The following is an 11,150-nucleotide window of genomic DNA, read 5'->3' as shown; positions in this document are numbered from 1 at the left end:
GCACATGCGCATGGAAGTGTACATGTGTATATACAGCATAGAAATATAAAAACATAATTCATGTCGTGTCTATAAAAATTAATAGGCGCGAAACCTGGACATGGTGTGCAAGGTTACCATTTGTGATCACCACTGGGTTTATTGGTTTACCAAGAAATATGGAATTTGGTATCAAAGTTGTTATATAATCGCTTGATAAATGAAAATGCAGCTTTCCTTTCTTTATAATAAGTGATATGCTACAATAAATATTTGTTGCAAAGTGTTACATAAATCTTGTGGTGATTAGTTGATTTTGAGTCGAAAGTAAAACATTAAATTGTTTGTCGTGGTCATATTGAGAAATCTCATATCTTTAATTTCGTTATGAATATAATCTCTGACCGAAGCACTTTGCGTCAATAGACATGGGAGGAGACGATGATGATGATGATGAGATATGATATTTTATATATATATATATATATATATATATATATATATATATATATATATATATATATATATATATATATATATATATATATATATATATATATATATATATATATATATATATCCTAATTCATGTATGTAGATGTCTTATACGACAAGGTAAATGAACTTAATATTCATGAGTATTCCACAAAAATCTGTCTCTGCATATTATTGCAAAGGTTGCATTTTGGTAGCGAAGGGAGTTTCAGTTGCCGGTGGGCGCTCGGGTTAACAAGTCCCTAACCTGAGAGGGTAGTTGTGTATAGTGTACTTGCAAACGAAACCTTATGTAATAAATGAAGAAAACCCATATTCCGACGTTTCATTATCCGTCTACACGAGTCATATTGGTGTCTGGTGTAAAAGAATATACGTCTGTTTATGTATGCTGTGAGTGAAGTTGTTCTTTGAGCCAGTAAAATAAAAGTTCAAGATGCCGAGATACACAAGGACTAACATAGCAGACCCTGCTGCTGGAGATGAGAACGAAGAAGCAGTGGGATATAGCCTTCCTGATGAAGAATACAGACGGGAAATTAGAACACAAGAATTGGAAAATAAGTTAGATTACTTACAACAGTTAATGAACAGACTGTTGGTGGAACGAGAACAGGAGCGGCGCGCAACCACAGCATATCTGACGTACATGGACGAAGTTCAAACGCACACAAGTGAAAGTACACATTCACAGCCGAGTGATGATACGTAAATCGTAGTTCGAAAGTTGCCAGAACTCCAGGCAAGTGTCAGGCCATTTAATGATCAACAGCCTAACAAAGGGTTTCAATCGATTGAAGTGTTTTTGAGAGACTTTGAAATAGCTACATATGGGTGATGGGAAAGAGAAAAAGCTATTCAAGTAATTAGATTGCTGAAAGATGCTCCCGGCAATGGAGGTAATATGTTGGCTGCATGACTGTTTAAGAAGTTATACTTAAATAAAACGACATTTAATTGAGAAGTATGCCTTGCCTGAGGTGAGAAAAGGACACCTAAAAGAAAATCGTAGTTCGAAAGTTGCCAGAACTCCAGGCAAGTGTCAGGCCTTTTAATGATCAACAGCCTAACAAAGGGTTTCAATCGATTGAAGTGTTTTTGAGAGACTTTGAAATAGCTACATATGGTTAGTGGGAAAGAGAAAAAGCTATTCAAGTAATTAGATTGCTGAAAGATGCTCCGGCAATGGAGGTAATAAGTTGGCCGCATGACTGTTTAAGGAGTTATACCTAAATAAAACGACGTTTAATTGAGAAGTATGCCTTGCCTGAGGCGAGAAAAGAAGACCTAAAAGAAAATCACACACCCAAAATACGGGAAGGTGAATCCGTTCTTAGTTTTGCAACTCACATTTTTCGCGATTGCAATTCGTTTGCTACCCGGAGTGCCAATCTCCCAAAAGGTGATAAAACGGCAATTGTCTGTAAACATATTCCCAGATTGGTAAACCTGTATTTATGTAGTTATTTGTTCGATAACAATCGCTCGTTAGCAGACGTAGTGAGTGCAATACAAAACATTTTAGACAGTTTACCAGAAGAAAAAAGGAATGGGAATAATGGGGTTGATTCCGAGAAGTTGGCAGCCATGAGAGGCAGTCGACCCCCGAAGAGAGGTAAGGGGGAATGCAGTCAGCAAATTAAATGTTGGCAGTGTGGGGGTGAAGGGCACCGACGAGTGGAGTTCCCCACCCAAGGATCCTCCCACTGTTACACTTGTCAGGCCAACGGTCATCTATCTCGAAAGTGTTCAGCAAAATACGCCCAGGCGGGCGGGCTGTGGTACACGAACCCCCCCCCCCCCCCCAACATCCGAGGAAAAGGAAACAGGGGAAGGGGGAGACGAGGGAGTTCGATGCCTCCCCCCCCATGACATCACAAGTAGTAGCCGAGGAAGCAGTGACAACAGACGTGACAGAGCAGGCACTGGGACCTCCATTGGTACCCCGGACCTCACCCCTGCAGCACTAGGGGGCAGCGGCATTGCAGCCAAGGTCATTGGCACGTGCCCCATATCTCGTAATGGCCATCTAGGAATATTAGCAGTTAGGATCGATCTGCAAGCTAAATCCATTCAAGCGCTGATCGACACAGGAGCCAGTGTTTCATTGATTGAAAAAAAAAACTTCTCCTCAAATCCACTACAGCCAGCAGCATATATTGTTCTTGACACGCCAGGAGGAAATAAACAACACATAAACCATACAACAATCGTCAAATTCAAGGTGGGGTCTGTGAAGTTTACACATGATTTTTTTGTTTTGCCCACCTTGGGAATTCCAAGAATCGAGGTGATTCTAGGAATTGATTTTATCTCTAATAATCAAATTCTCATTTTTTGGGGAAAAGATACAATAACAGTAAAAGCAGGAGGGTACATTTTTTCTGATAGAAAGTCATGAGACAATAAGTGACTGTGAGAGCTCGGAGAGACATTTAAGTAGGGTAACAGCCGTACATGAGAGAGGAGAAGTGTTGTCTCCCCAGACCCTTACGAGCATATCTGTGACCCTGTGTCACCCTCTTGCGGAAGGAACCAAGGTAGTTGTTAAACCCAATGACAATTGGGCCCATATGATATTAGAGGGCTTGACAGAAATAAAAGAGAACAGAGCTGATATAACAATAGCTAATTTGTCAAATAAAAGAGTTGTTTTAGGAAGTGATTCTGTGTGAATTAGAGTTATGTGGAATTGCTTATAATGGGATGTTGGGAGGTACAACTCCAGCCCGCACAGATGAACGCACTCAGAATTTGATTATGCAGGCGCAAAAATTATGTCCGTCAGAATATCAGCATGTAGTTAGTGACATTGTCAATAATTATTCCCATGTAATTGCAATTGGAAATGAGCCACCCGGGAGGATTGATCGATTTGCCTTTAGTATTGAAACTGGGCAGGCGGAGCCGATCAGGTCAAGGCCTTTTAAGGTAGCAATTCATTTCCAGGGAGAGATAGAAAGGGAAATTGATAAATTAAGGGAACATGGGATAACTGAGAAGAGTGAATCCCCCTGAGCTTCTCCAATTGTAGCCGTTAGGAAAAAGGATGGCTCAATAAGATTGTGTGTTGATTATATTAAGTTGAATGCAGTCACTAAGGACAATGCATTTCCATTGCCCTCGATCGAAGAATTACTTGTGAAAGTACGGGATAGTAAATATTTTACAACTGTTAATTTAAAATCTGGATACTATCAAATACCCATTCAGGAATACAGTAAATGTAAAATGGCATTTATAGGTAACGATCAATTATTTCAGTTTAATTTTCTTCCGTTCGGTGTTAAAAATGCTCCAAGTAATTTTTCTTGAGTAATGATGGCGGTTTTGTCACCCTTAATTGGCCATAATGTTCTTGTTTATTTAGATGATATCATAATTGCTAGGAAAATGGCCCGCAAAACATGATAATATTAGTGTAAAGTTTTAGAAGCATTAAGACGTAATGGTAAGAAAATAAATTTGTCAAAGTGCAAATTTTTCTGTAAACAGGTCGAATTTTTAGGTCACATAATAACCCCAAAAGGTATCCAACCCTTCCCCAGTCAAGTAACAACTATTAGAGATTTCCCCAGGCCACGTAACTCTAAGGAAGTATCTGGGTTCCTAGGACTCTCGGGGTATTACCGTAAATTCATAAGAAGTTTTGGAGAGATACAGAGACTGTTAGATGCTTTAAACAAACAAAAAGTAATAAATTGGAGAGGGGAAGAAGAAAGGCCATTTAACCGTTTGAAAGCTCCCTTAACTAGCAATGAATTACTCACGTATCCTAGATTTGATCGCCCGTTTTCAGTGACAACAGATACGAGTAGCATAGCTATGGGTGGCGTAGTTTCTCAACGAGATGATAAAGGCAGAAAGCGACCCATTTGTTTTGCTTCCCAGTCATTAAAAGGGGCCGAAAAGAATTATAGTACATTGAATTGAGAGGCTTTGGCTATTCTTTGGGTTCTAGAGAGGCATTAGTTCTTTTTATTATGTCAGTCGATTGAGTTGCAAAGTGATCATCGCCCCTTACGTGATTTGTATTATAAAAATGATATGACCTCTCGTCAAGCGAAATGGATTGAGAGACTGTTAGAGTTTAATATAAAATGTTTTCACCACATAGGAGATAAAGCTAACAAGGTAGCTGATGCTCTCTCTAGAGGTGCAGTAATAGGATTAACAATTAGGGCACAAAAGAGGAACGAAGAACGTAACCAAAATATTGAAGACCCCCATCAAAATAGAGAGAATAGAGAACGGATAAGAACTCTCCTGATGGGCATGCAGAAGACGGGAGAGAGAGAGGAGAGAGAAAGAGAGAGAGAGAGAGATATGAACGGCGAAGGGGAATATATGTGGGTGACCGAGGACATGACCAGGGGTGTCCAGAATGAATGCCCTGATGATGCAGGTTTGATTGACTTGGGAGGTTGGGACATAAAAGAAGTCCGAGAGGGACAGAAAGAAGAGGAATGGATGGAAAGAGTGCGAGCAGTGATTAAAGGAAAATCGGAGAGTAATCCGTCATTTCTGAATGTCTCGTGAGGAATTTTTTATTGAAAATGATACCGTATATTGTGCTTACGGAACGAGGGTAGGGAAATTTTGTGCATGGGTAGTTCTTCCTCCCTCTTCAATTAAACGAGCCATCCACATTGTACATGCAAGTATGTATACAGGGCATTTAGGGATTGATAGAACATTAAGGAGAGCACGTGAACCCTTCTTTTGGTCAAGAATGAAAATATCTATAGAGAATTACATAAAAGTTGTCATGCTTGTAACTGTTTCAAAGAGCATAAAAACACTGTACTGGAAGCCAGAAAGTGGCTCGTGAGTCCTATTACATTTTATTGAGTGCATATGGATGTAGTAGGACCATTTCCTACTGGTTTAACACAACATAAGTATATATGTGTATTTGTGGATGCATTTACTCGGTACACTCATACTTACGCAATGTTGGATAAATCTGCAAAATCATTAGTCCAGGTGCTGTGCTCTTTCATTACTAGGTTTGAAAGCCAATGGCTTAGTAGAATCGCATAATACGGTAATAGTGCAAATTTTGCGTTACTCAGTGGCTGATGACCCCTTTCGTTGGCACGCCATGCTTCCTACTGCTGAGCTAGCTTTGAACATTGCATATAATGCTTCGCTCAGGGACATGCCTTTCTTTTTAGTGTATGGACAGGATCCTGCGTTACCATATACGGTACTCATTAATTTGCAACAATTGCCAAATTATTAAACTGAGCAATACCGTGTATATTTATTAAATCTATTGAGGAGAGTAATGAACGCCACTGAAAGGTTTTTGAAAAGAACTACGGAAAATCACAGCTCAAAGTACGATGGTTCGTTCAAAACCGCACAGGTAAAAGTATTTGTGGGCGATGGTGTGTATTTGAAATGATTACAACCCAGGAAACACAAACTAGAGCCAGCATATTTGGATCCGTACCGAGTAAAGATGGTAAAGTTTAACACAGTTGTGATACAAAGCAATGTTAATGGCACAGTGTCTGAACATCATTAGGCACACATACATGTGATGCCTGAAAAGGTAGTTTTCAAAAGTGTTCCTCCTTACCTCTGCATCACTCGAGTTGATGAGTAGCAATTTTCTTCCTTTGCTGTTGTTGCTGTTTGAACAGACCTCATTTCTCTTTTGACGTGTTTTAAATAAACTTGATGATAACAATGTGTTCCTATGTTGATGCTAGATGTATTCGTAAAATTTTGTGGTAATTTTGGTGATTGTGGAAATACGTATAACAGTGCTGAGTGAACTTAAAAACAATCAGAGGTTAAATAGGTCAAGTGAGATCAGTCAGCGGACGCTGTTTTATTCATCTATTTATATGATTCCTGGTTGTTGGGGCTGGGGTGGTTCCCGAATGGCAAGTGGCTGCGGGATTTAAGTTCAGCCTTGAGGATAGGCAGTGTTAGAGAATGTGTAGATGTGAATACCTTATACTTAATGGTGTAAGAGAAGGGCGGGAAGAAAGTTGCAAGTGCAAGTGTTGTAGTGATTTAATTAAATGGTGAAACGGTGGTGGCGAGATGTGTTGTGAAATTGTGCCGAAAACCCGGACAAGTAAAATCGAGGGATGAAGGAATATCTATTCCTACCCATGTCCCGCCCAAGAAGCCCGTATTGCCCGCAACCAGAGGGAGGTTATTGATGAGGATATGTTATGATGTTATGATTCTTTTTCACTTTAGGTATTCTGTGTTTTGGTTGCAGGGGTCTTAAGAAGAGAGTGGAAATATTTATATTGTATTGTGTAAATTTTTACATGCAATATTTCATTTTTCAATTTTGGTGGAAGATGTGTTATTTTTTGGGATGATTTCTATATATATATATATATATATATATATATATATATATATATATATATATATATATATATTTCATGTTGCATTTCTGTTTAGTACATGCCATGCCTATTCCTGGTTGGAGTGTCCTCCATATATCATAGACTAGTGAGGGCGAGTGCGCACCTCCTCCTGGATTGAGGAGCTTGGGGGTGGAGTAATGTCCTAATAGGAAAAGTTTAATCAGATGGTCCTCCCAGTATTAACACTTGCATAAAAAAAAAAAAAACTTGGAACCTCACCAAAGCCTTGGGGCTCAGAACATAAGTAAGTTAATCTCAAATAGATAAAGCATTTCTGTTTAGTACATGCCATGCCTATTCCTGGTTGGAGTGTCCTCCATATATCATAGACTAGTGAGGGCGGGTGCGCACCTCCTCCTGGATTGAGGAGCTTGGGGGTGGAGTAATGTCCTAATAGGAAAAGTTTAATCAGATGGTCCTCCCAGTATTAACACTTGCATAAAAAAAAAAAAAACTTGGAACCTCACCAAAGCCTTGGGGCTCAGAACATAAGTAAGTTAATCTCAAATAGATAAAGCATGAATAATGATGGGAATAACACTAAGAGAAAGGAGAGAAGCAACATGGATACGAGAGTAGAAGTTATTCTAACAACATGTAAGAAAAAAAAAGCCCTTAGGCTTATAGCATCCTGCTTTTCCAACTAGGGTTTTAACTAAGCAAGTAATAATAATAATAATAATAATAATAATAATAATAATAATAATAATAGCCTAGTGGGGGGGGGGGGATATCCTAGGGCTGAAATTCCCCCCTAGAAGAATAACAGCCCGGACAGCTTTTCCCGGGGAGAAGTTCAGCCGGGGGGGGGGGGGGGAAGATTTCCTGCTACACCGGCACTGAGCAAGGGACTAGTGATGGTTAATGATGATGACAGTAGATATACAAATTTCATAAACACACACATATAAATATATATATGAATATATATATATATATATATATATATATATATATATATATATATATATATATATATATATATATATAACTGGTGGAGAAAGATCATAAACAGACAAGCGTGGGCCATGTCTGATATGATAGATATGCATATATACATTCATAAAGACGCACACACAAACATACATTATTTATTTATATATATATATATATATATATATATATATATATATATATATATATATATATATATATATATATATATATATATATATATATATTCAACCAAATCAAAATTGTATAAGTTTGATATCGGAATTCACTCGTTAAAACTGCATGAATTTTTCTCCACAACTTAGACAACCCAAGTCAAAAACGTGTTTAAAAACGTATGATATTTATAATTCCATAAACTATTCAATTTGTAAGATACCAAAAGCCAGTTTGTTTGAACAGAAAGCTTAGCGGTTCTTCATTAGGCCTATGTGCACAAAATGATTTGATATATCTCTGAATACGTACAATTTCTAAAGTACATTTTCTGTGTGTAAACTAAATTCGAAATGTGAGTATAATGAAAGTTACTTTGCAGGGTAATACAAATCGATGCAAATGCGTTACAAAAACTTTCGAAGTTGGCTAGAGCGCGTATTATAAATACCTTGTAAAAACAACGTAACAACACTGGCGATTTTTTAAAGTTTATTCCTCTGTTATAGTATAATGTATAGGATAAAAACATAGATAAATAAAAAAAAAAAAAAAAAATATAAATAAGAGCAATAAGAACGGGGATAAACAAAAGAGGAGAAATTTTAACTGTCTCCTTTTTTGTTAACGTTTATAGTAACACTCACCCTTCCCGCCTCCTCCTGCTTCTTCTGTAGTCCGGTTGCTGTCGAATGAGATGCATACATTCAGGGACTTTGACCTTTTAGTCAATAAGGGCAACTGAACAGCAATTTTCTGGTTTGTCTTCGAAGTTTTAATGACCCTGAAGACATTACCTAACTTCTGTATTCCCCAGGTCTTCTGTAGTATGTTCCTTACAGCATGTTCCGTTTAAAAGGCTCAAATTCATTATACATATTCTTATATCAGGATTTTTACTATTCTGAGAAAACCACCAACAGTAGTTGTGGTACAATGAATACACCAAGACACCCAGCAGCACTAGGTCTAATCTCCAACACTCAATATGGCATGAATCTTATCGCGGAAGAGACACAAGAACTAGAATTGTTACCAATGATAACTATGGTACTCCAGCTATTGACAGCACAATGTAAGCATTAGGTTTGTCACCAGCACACCATATGATAATAGGTTTATCACCTATTGCTCTAGGTACTAAGCTAGTCACTAACAACTCTCTGATACTAGACTTAACCCCAACACATCCTATGGTTCAAAGTTTATCACCATCACCACATGGTACTAGGCTTATCACCAACGTACCCTTCAATATTAGTTGATCACCACCTCACCCTATGGTACAAGGTTTGTCACCAACAAACCTTATGGTACTTGGATTATCATCAACAAACACCATTGTACTTGGGGTGTATCACAAACACCGCCTAACGTGCAATGTTCATCACCAACACAACCTAAGGTGTAATCTTCACCAACACACCTTCCGATTCTCCAACAACACCTGCCTTAGTCCCTTCAAAATCCCCATTCCTACGGCCTCCATTAAGATCAGATTCCCTTTTTCACTCGTGCACAATTCAAGAGAAACAAATTCTAGTATATCCACACCATTCCTTCCGCCATATTGAAACTTACTTGAGAGTCTTGGAGTGCACTTCTGTTTCACTAATCTCGTTAATAACAGCACTAACACTAACTTCTAATAGCCCTGATTAAACTAGAACATCACTGTCACTCGATGCCATGTTTCTAGTGAGTACTTAGCACTCGGCATTGCAATAATCACACAACAATCGCCAAAATCAGCGAGAACACGAATTTAAACACGGCGGTACCATGACGTGACGTTGGACTGAAAGTCTGAGAGGGAGGAAAGGGGAGGGGAAAGAGTGAGGGAGGCTTCACTGACGCTGATTGGTTGATAACGGTGACACGGTAGGATTTGCTTGGCTGTGATTGGTTGGGAAAGGATCTTTCTTACATCAGATATTACCATACTGAGACACCAATAGACTTGTTGATACTGAAGTCTGACTAAACTGAGTCATGTTTCGTTGAGACACGACTATATCCAAACACGTCTATGATGAGACATTAATGCTTGAGTCACTGCACTGTGACACGAATAATGTATACTGAAGCGCCTTTGTTATAAAGCACCTTTACATCAAGATATCTCTGCCGGAGTGAGACATGTATGCATAGAGACACTGCCATCCTGAGACACGACTTTAGTGAGACATTTAATGGTATTTTAATATAAACTTAAAATCAAGATAAGGATACAATGTTCAGGGTTGTTGTGAGCTCGTGTCTGAAAAAGAAAATATCTTTTACATATGATAATGATAAGGCTTATATAGGTATTTTAGGAACTTTACGACATTTAAAATTAGGCTTAATATCATTTAGAAATTTATTAGTAATTCTGTGATAAAAATGTGAAGGGTTGCAGTTGTTTTTAAAATATTTTTATAAAGATGAAATCTCTTTATGGAAATTATGTTCAAACAAGTATCGTCTATAAGTGTAATTTCGACAGTATAAGAAAATAAAATTAAGATATTTCCATGCAAAACTACCTAGAAGTTTGGCCTAGGGAAGTTTGATACAAAACTACTTTTTTTTTTTTTTTTTTTTACGCCCTATCTGATGCTTCTTTTCTTACATGCAGTGGCAATGGCACTAGAACACATTATTATTATTATTATTATTATTATTATTATTATTATTATTATTATTATTATTATTATCATGGAAATATGTTAGTTCCTTATGAATACAATGACAAAATGAAGCAGTTTTAGCTATAAAGATTAAGTGTGAGTGCTCGTTTTGTGTAGAAAGAATCGACTTTGAAACTGTTTCAAGAGGATTTCTGGTAAACTTTCTAAAAATGAGCTATTTTGTTAAATTTAGTTTTAGTAGTTACGTAACGAATATTTAATTTACATATACCACATCATTATATATATATATATATATATATATATATATATATATATATATATATATATATATATATATATATATATATATATATACATATGTGTGTGTGTGTGTGTGTGTGTGTGTGTGTGCGTGTATTAAGCACTCTATAATTATTCTAGTTAATTATGAAAACCGTTACTGATCACTACTTCAAATCTGTTTCTGTTCTCCTTTGCTTGTTTTCTTGTTAGAATGCTTTACCTAATGTAAAACACGGGCTCTTGCGTT

Source organism: Palaemon carinicauda, chromosome 12, assembly GCF_036898095.1.
Source record: "Palaemon carinicauda isolate YSFRI2023 chromosome 12, ASM3689809v2, whole genome shotgun sequence".
Taxonomy (NCBI): domain Eukaryota; kingdom Metazoa; phylum Arthropoda; class Malacostraca; order Decapoda; family Palaemonidae; genus Palaemon; species Palaemon carinicauda.
The sequence above is the reverse complement of the archived record's forward strand: the minus strand, read 5'-3'. Positions refer to the sequence as shown.